Source organism: Chiloscyllium plagiosum, unplaced genomic scaffold (assembly GCF_037043375.1).
Source record: "Chiloscyllium plagiosum isolate Xiang-an unplaced genomic scaffold, Cpla_swu_hap1 HiC_scaffold_18, whole genome shotgun sequence".
Taxonomy (NCBI): Eukaryota; Metazoa; Chordata; class Chondrichthyes; order Orectolobiformes; family Hemiscylliidae; genus Chiloscyllium; species Chiloscyllium plagiosum.
The window spans coordinates 22819968-22826594 of NW_028270156.1; positions in this window are offsets into that span (position 1 = coordinate 22819968).

Below are 6627 nucleotides of genomic sequence, written 5' to 3' on the forward strand. Positions count from 1 at the left end.
CCCTAAACCTATGCCCTCGCGTTCGGGACTCCCCCACCCCAGGGAAAAGATCTTGTCTATTTACCCTATCCATACCCATCATGACTTTATAAACCTCTGTAAGGTCATCCCTCAGCCTCCGATGCTCCAGGGAAAACAGCCCCAGCCTATTCAACCTCTCCCTTTAGCTCAAATCCTCTAAGCTTGGCAACATCCTTGTAGATCTTTTCTGAACCCTTTCAAGTTTCACAACATCCTTCTGATAGGAGGAAGACCAGAAATGCACGCAATATTACAAAGTGGCAGCTGCAACATAATCTCCCAACTCCTATACTCAATGCTCCGACAAATGAAGGAAAGTATACTGGATGCCTTCTTCACTATCCTACCTACCTGAAACTCCAATTTCAAGGAACTCTGAACCTGCACTCCAAGGTCTCTTTGTTCAGCAACACTCCCTGGGATCTTACCATTAAGTTGTCAGCCCTGCCGTGATTTGTCTTTCCAGAACACAGCACCTCACATTTATCTAAATTAAACTCCATCTGCCACTCCTCAGCCCATTGGCCCGTCTGATCAAAATCCTGTTGTATTCAAAGGTAACCTTTTTTGCTACACCCCTAATTTTAGTGTCAGCTGCAATTACTAACTATAACTTCTTTGTTCACATCCAAATCATTTCTATAAATGACAAAATCAGTAGACCCAGCACCGATCCTTGTGGCACATTACTGGACACAGGCCTCCAGTCTGCAAAGCAACACTCCACCACCACCCTCTGTCTTCTCCCTTCGAGCCAGTTCTGTATCCAAATGGCTAGTTCTCCCTCTATTCCATGTGACCTAACCTTGCCAACTAGTCTACAATGAGGAACGTTGTCAAATGCCTTACTGAAGTCCATATAGATCTCTCCACTGTCTGCCTCCACATCTCTCCACTGTCTTTGTTAGTTCTTCAAAAAACTCAATCAAGTTAGTGAGATATGATTTCCCATGAACAAAGACATGTTGACTATCCCTAATCAGTCCTTGTCTATCCAAATACATGTAAATCCTGTCCCTCTGTATTCCCTTCAATAACTTGCCTCCCATCAATATCAAGCTCACCAGTCTATAGTTCCCTGGCTTTTCCTTACCACTTTTCTTAAATAGTCGCACCATGTTAGACAATCTCCAATCTTCCAGGACCTCACCTGTGACTATCGATGATATACATATCTCAGCAAGGGGCTCGGCAAACACTTCCCTAGCTTTGGTTAGGACTTTAACAAATTGAGGGTGGATATCATAGAAAACTTATAAAATTCTAACAGACCTAAACAGGGTAAACGCAGAAAGGATATTGCCCATGACTGGTGAGTCCTGAATCAGGGGTCACAGGCTGAGGATACAGGGTAGACCATTTAGTGCTGGGGTGAAGAGAAATTTCATCAGGAAGTGGTGACCAAAACATTGAACGTCAACTAATTGTGCCAAATGACCTATATCTATACGCACAATCATAGAGAAACAGTGAATTGCCATAGATGGATGTAATTTAGGAATTGTAAACTCTTGTGTATATACTCCACAGAACATTCATAATGCAATTTATGTCATTATTAAATTCCTTTTCAATTATCAGTTTGTTGATTAAGTTAACCACCTAATGCTGATACTTTCCTATGATAAAAGAAAAGATTGAGTTTTGAATAATCATCACAATTATCTCATTGAGCTGTGTACTGAACAATGTGGCATGTTATCTGATGGTGCTGCTCACTCATGCTAGCACAACTCCTAATCTTTAATCACTTAGGGAAATGGTTAACTAGGAAATAGATATTTTTACTTCCAACTTTATAAGTTATTCCACAAGATTGTCAGATTCAAAATGCATGTAATGCCTTTCATAAGTATTAACATCTAAAAATCGTCATTATTAATAATAATTAAACATCTATTTAATGTTACACTTACAATAATAGGAACTATTAGAGAAATTGACACATTACAGTTCTCCAGTTGGAGCTGATCGCTTGACCATGTCTATTTGAATTCCAAAGATTTAAAATAAATCTCCATTATAATAACATTCTACCACGCTAAATATTGAGAATCCACATGTTTCAAAGTGTCATAGAGTCCCTATATTGTGGAAACAGGCCATTAGGCCCAAGAAGTCCACACCGACCCTCCAAACAGTGTCCCACCCAGAGGCATTCTCCTACCCTATTCCTTTACATTACTCCTGACTAATGCACCTAATCTACACATCCCTAAACAGAGGAGACAGAGAGGATCAGCCTGGACATGCTTCTTTGGGTCCAGCTGCTTTTTCCCAACTATTGCTAAAAACAAAACAAAACAAAAGAAAAGCTGAACTGGAAGAACTGTCCACTCTCCTTTCATTGTACAAGTGTTGGTTTTTAAAAACTCGAAAGCCTTCTACCTGAGACAGTATCTGTTGGCTATTATCAAATTGGCCTTAAAATGTTTCGACCCCAGACATTTTGGAGTCGTTTATGACCTCTCCGAAAAAAAAGACAAGGATTGATAACCTTGTTAAAGGAGCAGCTTCGTCATAATTAACTGCAGGTTTAATCAACCTGGCACAGTCCTTGAGTAATTCAGATAATTTGATAATTGGGATCAACATACATAGAAATATGTAAATGTAACAGAAAATGTCTGAATTTTAGAAATTATTATTAGAAGTGAAGATATGATATGACATAGCAAAGACCAGGTTAAAGTCGACAGATCCCTGATAAGTTGCTAGATCTCACCTGTCTCTCAAAACCCGTTTCCTTCCGCAATTAAGCTCTTTGAATCTCAAACTTCCTCCTGAACAACGTCAGGAATTGTGGATGCCCAGTTACACATGGAAGTATCTGTGGTTTATGAGCCTGCTTGGAACAGAGGAATTAATTGTAGCATTTAATCTTAATCTGTCATAACCTGAGTATTGGGAAAAAGAAAAATGCTTTGTCAAAACTTTTCGATTTGCATTCATGAGGACATTTTATGAGAATATAAATTCAAGGAGAAACCCCAGCACTGACTCTGCATTTCAGGAAAGTGCTGACTGGTTGGCAAGTAAACTCTGATTGGTAGAAGCATTGCTGTGGAGAATTCACCCATTAATGTTGATCGACAGTTCATTGCCACGTTTTGTTAAGTTTTAAATCAGGTTGACTGTGATCAGTCAGGGCAACTTAATTTGGTTATCAGCGTGATTTCTCGCCCATTCAGGATTATCCACCAAATGATACCTAATTACAGAATCACATCTAATGTTAAACACTGTGTCTCAAGTTTTACAACGGGCAGGTTACATTTGGTCAGCACCTTGCTTGGTGCAAGCAACCAAATAGACATGCTGTTTGATGTAATTTCTCACTGAAAATATCTGGCATTGAAATTCATATCACACATCACTCACTATGTGATAGGCAGAACATCTTTTTGCCCTAATGGCATTTAGGCATGTAAGGAAATTCTTACATCTAGCTACAGATTTAAATAGAGCAAATGTAACATCTGCATATTGGAACAATTGAGAGTTTAAGAAGTTGTGTCATTCCATTGAAAAGACTTTTCTCATAAAACCCAACAGAGATAAATGTGAGCATTGGATCTAATGAGGATCCTGTGGCAATGCCAGTTATTTGAGCATTCATGGTGTTGTTGGAAGTAAACTCTGAAAGTTGCTAATTTTATAAATTCAACAAATCCTGATGCACACAATGGTGATGGGTCACCATGAGATAGTACAAATGTCTATGGCATCTTTGTATGGTATACTGGTGAATTAGCTAACAATGTTCAATTAAGCACAAAGGATCACTGCACTGCTATCAATATACATGTCCTGTATGGTCATCATAAACTGAAGGAATGCAGTCATTGATAAGATGGGCAAAGTTAAAAATCACACAACACCAGGTTATAGTCCAATAGGTTTAGTTGCAAGTATAAGCTTTCAGAACGTTGCTCCTTCATCAGGTAGCTAGTGGAGCAGGATCATAGGACAGAGAATTTATAGTAAAAGATCATTGTGTCGTAAAACTGATGCAATATATTGAACAAACCTAGATTGCTGTTAAGTCTTTAATCACTTAGAATGGATTGCAGATTTCAATTCATTTATATATAAATTCCCTAACTTCTTTCAAGTCACATTCCCGAGATAACTTAAGGTCTTTCCAAGTGGGCGGCATGGTGGCACAGTGGCTAGCACTGCTGCCTCACAGCGCCAGAGACCTGGGTTCAATTCCCGCTTCAGGCGACTGACTGTCTGGAGTTTGCACATTCTCCCCGTGTCTGCGTGGGTTTCCTCCGGGTGCTCCGGTTTCCTCCCACAGTCCAAAAATGTGCAGGTTAGGTGAATTGGCCGAGCTAAATTGCCCGTAGTGTTAGGTGTAAGGGGTAAATGTAGGAGAATGGGGTCTGGGTGGGTTGTGCTTCGGCGGGTCAGTGTGGACTTGTTGGGCCGAAGGGCCTGTTTCCACACTGTAAGTAATCTAATCTGTAAGTAATCTAATCTAAAACAAAAGTGACATCTCAGCTCAGACAATGCATTAAAGGTGGGAGGTTAGAGTCTGTTTGTATCCCAACCTTGAGTCAGAACAATTCTATTTCCAAAGTAGGAAGTTATAAAATGTCACTCGGGCTGACTGCCTACAGGTTGTGTGTTTTTGAACAAAATAGAATATATCTGCAAATACAAATCTGCTATGCAAATTCACCCCATAGACTTATGTGTGTGTGCGCATGAGTGTGAGGGAGAGAGAGTGTGTGCGCGAGTGTGACTGAGTAGTGCCTGTGAGAGTGTGTGTGCATGAGTGAGTGTGGGTGCCTGACAGACAGCATGTGTATGAGAGACGGTCTGCGTGAGTATGATCATGTGTAAGTGTGTGTGTGTGTGTGTACGTGCCCATGTGTGTAGTGTATTGGGTCACCTGTAGTGTGACATGAACCTAAGATGCTGGTTGAGGCCATCCTCATGGAGAAAGTGAGGACTGCAGATGCTGGAGATCAGAGCTGAAAATGTGTTGCTGGAAAAGCACAGCAGGTCAGGCAGCATCCAAAGAGCAGGAGAATCGACGTTTCGGGCATGAGCCCATTTCCTGAAGAAGGGCTCATGCCCGAAACGTCGATTCGCCTGCTCCTTGGATGCTGCCTGACCTGCTGCGCTTTTCCAGCAACATATTTTCAGCCATCCTCATGGCTACTAAACTTGGCTATCAGCCTCTGCTCAGCCACTCTGCATTGTTACATATCTCAAAGTCCGCCTTGAGGACGGTCACCTGAAGATCCAAGGCCAAATGTCTTTGACTGCTGAAATGCTCCCTGACTGGGAGGGGGCATCCCTGTCTGGCGATTGTAGCACAGTGTCCATTCATCTGTTGTTGTAGCGTCTGCTTGATCTCATCAATGTACCATGCTTCGGGGCATTCATGCCTGCAGCATATGAGATAGACAATGTTCGCCAAGTCATATGAGTACCTGTACTGCACATGGTGGATGGTGTCTTTATGTGTAATGGTAATATCCATGTCAACACTTTGACACGTCTTGCAGTGGTTGCCATGACAAGGTTGTATGGTGCTGTAGTCGATGTTGTCCTGAAGGCTGGGGAGAAAGTGAGGTCTGCAGATGCTGGAGATCAGAGCTGAAAATGTGTTGCTGGAGAAGCGCAGCAGGTCAGGCAGCATCCAGGGAACAGGAGAATCAACGTTTCGGGCATAAGCCCTTCTTCTTGCGGCAAACAATGATCTGCTTAAGATTTGGTGGTTGTTTAAAGGTAAGTGGAGGCAAAGGAAAGATCTCGGTGAGATGCTCATCCTCGTCGCTACTGTGTTGCAGGCTGTGAAGAACATGGCATCGTTTCTCAGATCCCAGGAAATACTGGACAATGAAGGGTACCCTATTGTTTGCATCCTATGTCTGTCTCCTGAGGAGGTCATTACGATTTGTCACTGTGGCACCTCAGAACTGGTGATCGATGAGTTGGGCATCATATCCTGTTCTTATGAGGATGTCTGTCAGCACCTTAAGGTGTCCGTCACGTTCCTCCTCATCTGAACAGATCCTCCTCATCTGAACAGCGTAGGGATTGTCCGAAGGGGATGGCTGTTTAATATGTTTAGAGTGGAAGCTTGAGAAATGCAGAATCATGAGGTTGTTCTTGAGCTTGCGGTAGTGTGAGGTACTGAGACGCCCATCCTTGATGGAGATGTATGTGTCCAAGAATGAGACTGATTCTAAAGTCCAAGGTAAGTCATACGCAGACCATCTCTCATACACACGCTCTCTCAGAAACACACACACCACCACGCTCACACCCTCTCAGGCATATACTCCATCACACTCACTCACACGCATGCACACACACATAGAAGTCTATACGTTTATGGGGTGAATTCGCATTTGTATTTGTAGATACATTCTATTTTGTTCAAAAAACACAATCTCTAAGCAGTCACTCCATGTAATATTTTATAAATTCCTACTTTGGAAGTAGAACAAGTCTGACTCAAGATTGAGATACTGACAGACTCTAACCTCCCACCTTTAATGCATTGTCTAAGCTGAGATGTCACCATTTTTTATAAAACCTTGTTATCTTGAGAATGTGACTTGAAAGAAATTCTAGAATTTACAT